Below are 12,805 nucleotides of genomic sequence, written 5' to 3' on the forward strand. Positions count from 1 at the left end.
AATATTAAAAACGACTAATTACTACATATTATGGACGAAAAAATTGACCGTAACTAAGGAGGTTTGCATAGACTTCCGGTCGAGAGTCAGAATTGGTCGCTAAGCGAACAGTGAGTTCATGATGCTGGACGCATTTCCACCACGGCGTCAACGTAAGTATGAAACTCTTTTAAATGTATGAATGCATACGAATTGTGATAGTGGTTGGTTCTCACCGTTGTAAAATGTGGTGTGTTTGTGGAATTTGATTGTGTAAACAGCGCCAGACGCTGATTACCTCCGTGAAAAACACTTCTATAAGTTTCTTCGAATGGAAGAAAAGTTAGACGGTGTGGGGTCGTGAGCCAAATGTTGGTTTGTGCTAGAATGTTAGCGTTGGATAGCTTTGTGAAAGTTGCGCGGAGGACGGAGTTAAGTGATTTTGAGAATGAGGAAACTGATGCTAAGCTAGCGGCTCTGCCAGCGTACGAGTTTTGCGCAGGAGATGAGTTTTTGGTAAGATGCTACCGTGCGAATCTGTTTTTAAGGCTAAGGATGAGTTAGCTGCAGGCAGCCGCATCTGTTAAGAAATTGGAACATAAATTGGATGAAGTGTTGACTGTGGAAGATGACCCGGGGGGAAAATTTGAACCAAGCGAGAGCTCTTGGCTTAGAAATGAAATGTTGAGTGTACGCGTTTGTTTGTTTGTTAAGCTCCATGGTGTGTTGTGGCCACGCGTTTTTTCGTTGTTTGTTTTAAATTGTGCGCGACGTGTCTGTGTCGCAGCCGTAACGTTGCGATGGATTGTGCGCGAATAAGTCGACATTTGAGCTATAAGTACGTGGTGAAGTTATTATTAGACGAATAAACGGTGTATTTTACAAATGAGTGCGCACTTCAGAGAGGTTTGTGTTCGTCTGTGGTTCAACAACTGAGACGCCACTGAATTAAGTTGAGGAGTTGATGTTGTGTGAGTGTTTGTTGAGCCCAGTTGGTGAAATGTTTGGAGCATGTGTGGATTGTGTGATTTTTTTCCTTGTTTGTGTGCCTGCAGGGAGTTTGTGACTGTTTGTGTGACTCTGACAATGGGAAAGGTGTGTTGTGTGATGTTCTAGCGAGATTTTAGAAATCAAAATGGCCGTTTGGTCTGTTTCTCCTCACTGCCTTTGTGGAGATGAGAAAAGTGCAGAAGTTAAGTGAATGGAAGTGTAAGTTGGTTTGAGACAGTGATTTGTAAGTGTAAGAAAGAAAGAAAAGACGGGTGGAAAGTAATTTTTTCCCTCCAAAATTCTTTGTCCTCAAAAAAGGGTGAAAAAGAATGGTAAGCAGGAAATCTGCATATTTTGAAAGGATGGGGGCCGTGAGCTGCTGTTTTAAGAAGGTGGTGATTTGTACTGTTGTCTGTTAAAATTAAATTAAACTAGATAAAAAAGGACATGGGGGTGTGATAAGTTTAGTCCTCTCTCCCATTGTCTCCATTTGGGAGACTTGTAGTCTGTTGTGTGTGTGAATAGCAGGGGTCGTCTAAGGCTAAATCAAATTGTTCCTGTTATGCGGAAGGACATAGAGGTCTAGGTGTTAACTACAGGCCACTATCATATTATTTTTAAAATCAGATCTGTGTAATATAGTTGAATAAGTAATAAAAACAAATTTTAATTGAAATAGACTTTTCATTTTTGATTTTTATATTTCCCCTGCATCTCTGATAACTTATTCGTAGGTGTGAAAATTATTTAACCTTTGTCCTTATCTGAGTCCCATTCTAGAAGTCTGACGAGCCTTGAAATTCGAAAGGACTTCCATCCAAGTGGCCAGGGTGACTGACAGCTGTCACATGTTTCTTAAATTTGAGGTAACACGTAATGAAGATGTCTATGGTAGACATATGCGTAAATATAGTACTACTACTTGCTATAGTGTAGTGATCAAATTCAAATAAAACCACAAAATGAATAAATTAGGGGTTTGGAAAACTAAATATTTTGGGGGAATTTTTTATTTTATTTTGTCTTGGAAATTGAATGACAACAAGCAGTGTTCTCTTGCTATGATCTCATCTCCCTCTGTCTGTTCCGAGTGTATAAATGTTTCGGGCAGGTTCAATCTTTGACTGAAAGGTGTTTCACTTGGGTGACTCAACCAAAAAGTGCTGGAAATGGAATGAACAGCATTCTCCTGCTATGCTTGATGTTCAGAGTGGACGGCGAACTGAACAATGGTCACTTTCGGGGGGGAAGTGACCACACGGACTACAAAAAGGATGGTACACTGTAAATCCGCTAGTCCTGTGACTGTTCAATGACTCTTATGCATTGTTTGAGCATAATGTCCAGCAACTTTTTGAGCAGACAGGATAATCATCGATTCTGCCATGACGAACTTTTCCTGAGAACTCCAGTACACAAAGCCCAGTGCCCGCTTTGAACTTTGCCCTGCATAAACTGCTATCGACAAGGACAGGAAGGAATATGAACTACAGTTGTGGACTCAAAGTTCTGGAATCATCTGAGTTTGGTGCCTGAGGTCGTATGTTGTATTCTGTTTGTAGACATTTGCACTCTGTACTATGTCAGAAAGGAGATGTGGTCTATAGCAACGCAGTTTCGGAAATTGAGAACAGCTTATGTGAATTAGGGAAGTATAAAATTTATTCTAATCTTTAAATACTATATTTTCCGTTGTTTGATGCTTGTTGAATTTGGCCTTCTAGTTTTTTTCCCATTTCTCTTTTATAACTTTGGCTTCTCAGAGTGGACTCAGATATGGAACACTTACGGCGAATTTTCTGGTTAAATTTTTAATTTTGATTAAGCTCAACAGCACTGATCTTTGGATTCCACGGGGAATGCACAAAGGCAAAGTTCCCTGCTGTGTTTTTACAAAGCCCCCACTACTCTGTAGAAGAGGTGAGGTTAGTTAGCATTTTAAGAATACTTTTTGGTTGGTGTAAAGTAGGGATTTTGTTTTGTTTTTCTGATTATAACTCATTTCTTTTATTAGTTGAGATGGCAGATATTTGGAAGATTCGTGACCTGCAATAGATTAATGGGGTTATTTTAAATCTTTTTCTCATCTCTTCCTGACCCTAAAAGTCCTCCGCTGCAGTATCTTAATTTACATCTGCTTAAGTTGGTTGTTTTTCTAATCTACAGGATTCAAATTTACATTACAAACTCTTGCCTCAAAGGCTTTTGTTTTTATGGCTCCTGGCTAGCTCAGCTGGAGATCTTTTTATAGTTCTGGTGTTGGCCAAATTGTCACAATTTGGTTGTTTTTTAATCTACAGGACACAAGGTGTCTGTTTTTCCTCTTTGAAGCAGCAATTTGGAAGCGGCTGCAGTTTTCACAGTCAGGTCTGAAATGATCAAAATTGATCTTTATCAGATGGGGGAATGACTGGTCTGTCTGTGTATGGTTGAAAAGGAAGTCTGATGTGAGAATGACTGGTCTGTCTGTGTATGGTTGAAAAGGAAGTCTGATGTGAGAATGAAGTTTGGTGTGAGGAATTTACAGGCAGCGAATGAAGAGGATGGGAGTTGGAAAAATAAGTTCTACAAAGATGACAAAAGACGACCCTTATAGCAGAAATACGGTAAGTATGTTCCATTTCAGAAACGATTGAAAAGTATAATTTCTAGAGCCCATGGAATATGCCATTTAGGTGTGGAAGGAACATTGACACACCTAGGTGACATTTTTTCATGAGACAAGTTGTTAAAAATGAACTGCGGTGTTTATTTAAGGTATAAGTATAAATCTCTTCTCAGACTGTTCATGGCCCGGCCGGACATGAATAGTTCTGAGTTAAGATGATGTTGTTTTTAAATGATTTACACTGCTATAATAAGAAACCAGCGTTAAAAATACAGAAATTTGATGTACGATAAAGAGTAACATTATGCTCAGGCATTGGAGCTGTGGATTGAGACCACAGGTAAACACCCAGGCAGCTACCCTGAAGCTGAGATGATGTTCAGGACGGCGATGCTGAACGGCCTCCCAAATGAGGTGCAAGCGATTATGAGAATTGAGACTAAAGGACAAAAGTGGTACCATTACTCACAGTTGCGCCCGGCCCCAGACTTTGTGCCTGCCCAATGGTGAGCTTAAAGATTGACTGCCCGGACGGGCAGGTCAAGAGAGGGAATGTGAGGATGGCGAGAATTGGATCAAAATCGGACTCGGAAGTGTCTGAACAAAAACGACGACGATGCAAATGTTTAACTTTATTGACTATTTTGTTTGCAGGCTTGTGCTTTGTGTGGACTATGTTAGCGTTTGAACATATGGTGCGGGATGATAGAAGTGATGGAACGAAAGGAGAACGAGTGATGGTGTATCATTCCTGTAATGGAACGGTATGGTATGAAGCAGAGCAAGATGGTGGTAAGACGCTGACACAGACACAACAACTACTGTTAAATCTGAAGTGTAAACAACCGACACAGGTGAACACTTGGGTGAAAGTTACATGGGAGTGGCCCTGGGATTGGAAACATCCAGGAGTCATGGTGTAATGAAAATGTGTCTTTGCCAGCAGGAATACCTCTCGCTCGTGCTGATGTTTGGCTGTGGTGTGGAGAGAGAGTGTTGTACGATAGGCTTCCCCCCAATGCCTCAGGTAAGTGCGCCCTAGTAACGCTGATCATGCCAATTAGTGTGACAGCATTAGACATGGCTAGGATAAATTGGGAAGGAGTTAGACAGTGGGGAAGAATCCCCTTCCTTGGGAGGAAGAAAAGGGACATGCAAGAATGGTTGAATGCAGGAGACCCCACATACATAGATGCAATTGGAGTTCCGAGAGGGGTCCCTGATGAATACAAATTGGTGGATCAAGTGGCGGCAGGATGGGAGAGTATTTTTCTGTTTATTACAGTAAACAAAAATGTGGACCGGATTAATTATGTCCACTATAATGTCCAACGATTGGCGAACTTTACCACTTCGGCACTCCAGGCAGTGCACGAGCAATTAGCAGCCACGTCTCTTATGGCATTCCAAAATAGAATGAGTTTAGATATGGTGTTAGCTGAAAGAGGAGGAGTGTGTGGTATTTTTGGGGAGCAGTGTTGTACTCTGATCCCCAACAATACATCTCCTGATGGTCGCCTTACTAAGGCATTGGAGGGTCTGCGCACGCTAAGTAATAAAATGAAAGAGCATTCAGGCGTGGACACCAGTTGGTACTCTGACTGGTTAAACGTCTTTGGCAAATATAAAAGCTTGATTGCATCAGTATTGATGTCTATCGCGATGTTTTCCGCTATTATGGTGTTATGCGGCTGTTGTTGTATTCCATGTATCAGATCATTGACTGTTCAGACAATTGAACGCACGTTGGGGCCACTACCGCCGGGTGGTCAGTATATGATGATCCCTCAGAAGGACCCCCAGGAAGCGGAGACAGCTGTGGCCCTCCGGGAGTCCGGGATGTGAGTATGTGAAGGTAGCCTCAGGGATCTGAGGCCATGAGAGAGAATGAAATTTTATACTGATTTTCTACTAGAATGAAAGTTTATACTGATTTTCTACTAGAATAAAATTTTTTACTAATTTTTAGTTGTTTATCGATTTTTAGCTCATGTTTAACAATAAAAAACAAGGTATTCGAGTGATGACCTCAGTCGTCTGAGGTCATGAGAGGGATTAAAGGAATATAAGAGTTTGTGTGCGTGGGGGTGAAATACAGGATGTGTGTGATGGACGTGGGCGTGTTAGGAATGGAATGTTGCCAACAAAGGATGCTAATTGCAGGGGGAGATGCAGAACCGTGATAAGATCAAAGTATGTTGTAAACCACATTTGTTTGACATCGGGGCGGAAAAGTACAAAACAGGAGAAGCCACCCAGTGACGCTGCGGATGAAGATCAGCCAATGAAAAGCAAGCTAAAGTTAAACTGCAGAAAACACATAGCCAATAGAATAATGCCAGGATGCCTTTGTTTCTGTGTCATTTAAATATTGTGTAGTATAACTATTCACTGGGGCAACTCGGATGAGACTACGTTGGCTGCTTGAGACAGAGACGTATAGAATTGTATGGGTAGGGACCCGGGACCCCAGCTGTGATGTATTAGATTTGAGTGTTAGGAATAAATCCACTCGTGTGTGAAAATGCCGGCTTCCTGATACCTTTCTATTGCAGAACGAGCATGCTATTGTTGGATGGGTGATAGTTTGGTAAGGTCACAAATTGGAGTCAGATTATTAACTTAAATTTATATTAATATAGAAATAAATTCCAACAGATGCCACCATGAATGGAGCGGATAAGATGGATCAGAACATCTCTTACCACCCGGTATAGGAACTGAAGGACATGAGGAAGCCAGACGTAACACCACTGTAACGTCACCGTATCATGATCCTGAGAGAAGACGTGATGGCAACATGGCCAAACACACACTGCAGTATATACCTGCTATTCCCCGGAAAAAAAAAGACAGCAACAAAGTGTAGCGTCTGCAATCGCAGTGAAACTAATCTGTTGTGCAAATCCTCCTGCGTCCCCTTGCACGCAGGGGAGTGTTCCAAAAAGAAAAACTGTATTTGAAACATCCACACAATTGTAAATAGTACCACGGTTGCACAAATTTGTAAATAGTTTGCCAAATTGTTACACTGTTGAATGTAAACGTATTTTGCTATCAAAAAACACTTTTTCATTGTTGGTGGTAGTGTTTTACAGAAGTAAAGCACTGTTTAGGTGTTTGTGGCATCATTCATGGAAAAAAAGGTGTCAAATTCACTAGAGTGCATGAAATAATATCGTTTCACAAAAAGCTTGATTTCTCCGTATTATGTTTCAAAACAGAGCATTTGGGTGAAACTAACCATTTTCTATTGTTGATTGGTGAAAAACGGAATAAGGTAGAAACAAACTTTTTTTTCTGACGAAAGATGAGAGTCCAATCTTTCATTTGGTAGTATGTGTGTTTCCATAGTCCAAACACAAAATTTTCTGTGGCCCTTGAAAGATCAGTCAAAATGCTTAAATCGGCTGGCACCCACGGCATCCCTTCTCTGAAAACGTCTGGCAGTCAAAGAGTTAATTTAAATGAAGAAACATAGTGTTTCACTTGAGGCCTTTTGGATCTTATTCAGAAATCATCATGAATACACAAGCAACAAAGAGGCACTACTGCAGACTTTCAAATTGGCATGCACCCCTTATGACATATTGCTCAGTGCCTGTGCCTTAAAGGTCTTGTACCTCCTCTAGTATGCACTGGAGCGCTGAATCAATCTATCTGCATCAAGTTGTCTATGAAATGTGATGTCAAAGGGAAATGGATCTGACCCAGAGGTCTATTGTCCCAGCGCTGTTGTTACGCGCCCTTGACTCTGAGTGATTCGTAAAATTATGTTCACAGGCACGATAGTTGGAGTGGGAAACTTAGTTGGACAGAAAGCATAAATGCGAAACTGACTACAAGCAAGGCCAAGTGTGACAAAACTGAAAGTGTAAGATTATCTATTTTATGAAGTTGGTCCGATTTAAGACCGACTCTGGACATAAATTGAGAACTATAAACTATGGATGAATGCGGTGTCATGGCGGATTTAGATGAAGGTGAATGTCCCCCACAACTAATGACTAATTAAGGTGTCATTTGAGGGAATGTCTTGAGACGCCTCCCCTCTATCTCCACGCCAGACAAGGATGGGCTTCACGGTGGATTTCATTATGGCTTCCTTCCAATGGGACAAACAAGGAAGGAAGTAGGGCAAACATCAACGACAAGCCGGAGCGTTCCCGCTACATTTTCCCTACAAGTGGTGCCTCTCACCTGATCTTTTCAGTGTATGCTATTACGTCGGCCACGGGGACCACAGACTCAGCACTACCGCTAATGTATGTCTGTCTTCAGCCGCCACCCCACTGGAAGCATCTAAACATGAGAAGAAATTAGGTCAGAGTGTCATGAACGCCTGTGCTGTGTGCCCGCTTGCACTTCATATGGCAGTGAATGTGGCATGTGTGTGTGTGTGTGTGTGTGTGTGTGTGTGTGTGTGTGTGCGTGTGTGTGCGTGCGTGCGTGCGTGCGTGCGTGCGTGCGTGTGTGTGTGTGTGTGTGTGCGCGCGGTTTCAACGAGGTTACTGTCAGAACATGGGTAGACATTTTAGCAAATTATCTGATTGGCTGTTGAAGGCAAGTTGTTGACGAAAAGGAACAGACCCCCTGCAGACTGCATCCACTGCATCAGACAATCACACACAAACACACCCACACACACAGCATACACAGTGAAATTTGTTACTATGCCATATTCATGGTCTCCCGCTTTGGCGAGTTCATTTTTGATCTTCTGAACAAGTTGATAGATGTAGGGCACCACGGGGTTACTGTTAACAACCTTAGATTCACATTGGTTCCTTTTTCCTGTCATACAGCTCATCACTAGTGAACTCAGATTATTCGCAAAACAAACGTGATACTGCCATGCCAATTATTTGCATGTGTAATCGGTGCTAGAAACAATGGAAAATTTCTTTTTGAGGACTCGAAGAGCATCATTATGCAGAAAAAAAATGGGGCAATGTATGCATCTGTGTGCTTGTACCCATGCATGTAATAAGAGTGAGGTAGAGCGAAGTGGTGTCGCGTGATTACGCTGAGTATATTTACTGGATGCGGCATAAGGATGGCTTCATATTTTCTGTGTGTGTGTATAATGCTCATGCAAGGCAAAGTATATACTTGTCACTTTAGGTTCGCCCCTCATAATTATGGCACAGTGTCATACAAGAGTCAATTGGTCGATGATTTCATGGCTAGACCAGCATGTGTAGTGTTAGGGCTGGGTATCGATTCAGATTTCCAAACTGGATTCGATTCACATTCATTTTCAATTCAGTTAAGGATTTCATGCAGTACCAATTTTACTTTCATATGGAAGACATTTTCAGAAGTATCAATACTGCAAATGGAAACTTCTTGCTTTTACTTGGTGCATGAGTATGAAGTATGAAAAAATATATGAATATTTACATTTAAAATTGATGCAGTTACATTAATCATGTATGTTTTATTGAACATGACCTGATCAAAACTATCATAACTATAAAACAATTTAAAAAATAATATTTGAAATTGATTACAACCACAGCACTATGAATACTACAGTACTTTTGCATTTGGTCGCCATATTTAAAAGTATCGATTCATGGTTTTATGAATTGGGCTATGAAAAGGAATATAGATTCAATATAAATGTATCGATCTTTGAAAGTCTTTCAGTGACTGTAAATCACGATTGGTGCAGTAAATTATTTATTGATGCCTCTTTTGTGTGTGTTTGTTTGTGTGTGTGTGTGTGTGTGTGTGCGTGCGTGCGTGCGTGCGCGCGTGCGTATCATGCACCCCCAAGACGAATACAGAATGTTGATAGACGATGCAAAATTAAAATTAAAAAGAATAAAGGAATTTAAATTGCAAGGAAAACTTTGCAGTAGTAGGATGACTCTTTGGCCGCTATTCCTTAAGAGGAGTCCTTTATTGGGACATCTGTGCTCAGGCAAGCATCAAATATACACAGTAAACTGTTTAAAAATAATAATAAAATAAAAATACTTTAGGTCAGAAAGAAACAAATTTTTATTTAACAAGATTGACCCTCGTGAGGACAAGCGGTTAGGAAAATGATGGATGGATTTTTTTTTATTCAGGTGGGCAGTTGATCAAAAAGGCCATCCAGTGTTTTTATGGTGACCCTCACCTTGAGGCAATGCTCCACCAAACCCAAACGTGATAGAACAGCTTCCAACACACCATTAATGTCACATTTATTAAGCAATTTTCCAGGAAAAGCGAACAAAGGGGTGTTTTGTTTTCTTTTACTGCCACGGTTTATGATGTGACAAATGAAAGTTCATTTGCTAGCAATAGCAAACATACAGTATACGTATATTCATCTTAGACACTTGTAATGGCAATTTGAGTAAGGGCTATAAGGATCCTATGATGATTCTAATATGCATTTGTGTGTCTTTGTACTGCAACACTACATTATCTTATCTAAAAGTGATAAAAGCATGTGTGCAGCTGAGGAAACAGGTATTTTGTTTACAAGCCAACACTGGTCTTTAGAATTAAGATGCTTTATTTCCACGTTTATTCTTTGCCAGATTGTTTGCAGCATGCCATGTTCTATACAGTAAATGTGACCTGGAGAAGGCTCTGTTGCCATAGGAGATTGGTTTCCCAAGGTCAAAACCATGACTCAGGCAACGGTTCAGTGGAGGCTGCTACAAAGGTACAAATGAAATGAGTGTGCTTGTGACAGCTTTGTGGGAGAGAGGATGCAGGAACCCCAAGAGGCGGACGACAGCAAGGAACGGGAAGCAAGAGGGCAGATAGAGGAAGGAGATAAAAGAAAAGGCATCAAACAATGTACAAGCACCACCAGCAAGCACCAGCAAACTTCATTTCCCACCAGGAACTTCAATGCAAGCACACACCATGTTTGCTCTAATGGGAGTCAAAGGACAATTTACACTTTAAATTAAAGATGATTTCACTAAACACTCATTGTTAGCTTATGGACCGAGTAAGAAGCTAGAACGTAGCTGGTTCTATTTTGTCCCTCCCGAGTCGTGAAAGATTTCATAAAAGGACATTTCCAGGATTCCAGCTTTTTTTTTTTTTTTCTGGAGAGCTCAGTATTGTTCATTTGACATGTCATCATCATTGCGCTCCCTTTTTAATTTTTTTTTATTTTTTATGTGTGTGTGTGTGTGTGTGTGCGTGTGTGTGTGTGTGTGTGTGTGTGTGTGCGTGCGTGCGTGCGTGTATTCATTAGTGCACCTAAAACCTATTAAAAAATCCCATACCGTTCACTTAAACCGAACACTTCAGAATCCAGCCAGAGTCTTGGGGCCGTCAGGAGACCCGAAGAAGGACCAAAGAAAAGAAAGGAAAGTGAAGTCCAGCACCGACCAGACATCACCCACCAGGCCACCAACCAGAGTCCTTCACCAACCCCAGAGACATCTGAATTCCAACAAATCAGGGAGACCTCAAGGGCCCAAAGGATAGACTGAGGAAAGGTAGGAAGGACAGACGAAGCAGAGTGAGATCCACAGACACCAGCCTCCACCGATTCAATGACCTGAGGAAGAAGCAGATTGTGTCTGAGTTTCGGTAGATGCTGGTGTGGTGGATCTGGCATGCATGAAAATCTCCACCAAAGAGGGGAGCCGTCGACCCCCGCCAGGACAGAGCAAGCGCAACACATCAGGGCCCCCCAGGCTGCGGCAGCGCCAAAGGACGACCCCCGGGCCCCGCAGGAGCTACCGGCCGGAGAGCAAACCCAGGAGCAGGAGCGCCCCCCACCCCAATGCGGCCCGCGCCCCGCGCCCCCAACCCAACGCAGCAGGACGGGGCACTGCAGGCCCGCCAGGCACCCCACCGGTCTACAGCCCCCGCTCCCCCCACGACCCCACCCCCCATCCCCCCCCACCATCCACCCCAACCCAGCCCCAGCCGCCCCCAAACCCCACCCCAGCACCCCCCCCCCCACCAGCACTGCTCCATACTGCAGTCTGCCCCAACCGATGGCGCCCCCCCCCCCCCAGTTGTGTGGTGCATTAAAATTGGAGGGGAACTCCAGGGTTCCAGCTGACGTGATCCTCATGTATAAAAGAGGAGGATCACAACTCTTTGACCTTTTCGCGCGGTTCGCTCACGGTGATTCGTTTGTTCCGTTGGTGAAGAGGCCGGTTCTTGCCGCCTCTCCCACACTAAGAGAGCAGCCTGTTGACTTACGCACACTCACTGCGCGTCTATTGGAGGCTGCTATGGATGAGACGACACTTGCTGTAAGCACTGTGACGGATCCTTCTTGCCCAAAGAGAGACGCACTGACTGCTGTCTTGACAGTCGCGCAGTAGCGACCGCTGCTGCGGCGGTCCATACTGTGGTGAACACAACCGATGTTGCGCCTGACCAGGACGCAGTGGCAGCCCAGGGACGGTCACCGTCGGTGGTGGCAATGCCCCCCCTCGCAGGGGTCGGGTTAGCAGGCCTGCTTCTCCTGCTGCCCCTGACCATCAGAGTAAGAAGAGTCGGGCTGACTTAGATTGCCTTGCAGTTGAACAGTTAGGAGGCGAGTGTGATGGCAATACAGGCTCAGTTGGGTAATCAAAACCCTTCTGCTTCTCAGGCCTCTGCAGTGGCGTTGCCCTGTGCAGAGGTGGCCATGCCGGATGCAACAATCCAATTGCCCTCCCAAGATGATGACATCGCCTAGGATGCCGTCTACATCCGGGATTCTGAGGCATATTCGGGGATGGACAAACATGCGGTTTCTTAATCCTATTGGAGGGACTATATGCCTATTGTGAAGTATTTGGTGGCTTCTCTCATCGTCTCCCCTGAAGAAGCCCTTAGAGAGGCTGTGAGATGTCCTAGCCCTCCGTGGCGCTTGATGGACGAACTGGTCATCAAGTCATTCAACGCGGCGGCGGTGGTAGGACGCATGGAAAACGTCCAGGCACATCTCTTCTTGCTCTCTCCGCAGCTTTAAGAGACAACGAAGTGGATGAGGCTACATCGTACTGAAACATGGCTCCTTTCTAGGGAGCATGGCTGTAGTATGTCTTTTCTCATCCAGGCATGCCGTCAGGTCTGGTTAGCTCAATCTCCGAGAGCCCTCCCGGAAGAAACTTCGTCACCTCCCTGTGGTTCCAGGTCAAGTTTTCGGTTTGGCGGTGACAGTACAGTGGGTGCTAATGACACGAGGCGTAAGTTTGATAGCCTTGCCAGGCCCTATGCTCCGTCAAAATCTGGGGGAGCTGCTCTCCCGACCGCCCCTCT

At 43.6% G+C, this 12,805-nt stretch overlaps 1 long non-coding RNA gene across 1 annotated transcript; it reads left to right on the forward strand.

Annotated features, from left to right (window-relative positions):
• Nucleotides 1-2,665: 2,665 nt before the first annotated feature.
• On the forward strand, nucleotides 2,666-6,102 carry LOC144035478 (uncharacterized). Its single transcript, XR_013288448.1, has 2 exons — nucleotides 2,666-3,575; nucleotides 4,232-6,102. It is a non-coding gene; the product is annotated as an uncharacterized LOC144035478 (long non-coding RNA).
• Nucleotides 6,103-12,805: the final 6,703 nt, after the last annotated feature.

The sequence above is a fragment of the Vanacampus margaritifer genome, chromosome 15 (genome assembly GCF_051991255.1).
Source record: "Vanacampus margaritifer isolate UIUO_Vmar chromosome 15, RoL_Vmar_1.0, whole genome shotgun sequence".
Classification (NCBI taxonomy): Eukaryota; Metazoa; Chordata; class Actinopteri; order Syngnathiformes; family Syngnathidae; genus Vanacampus; species Vanacampus margaritifer.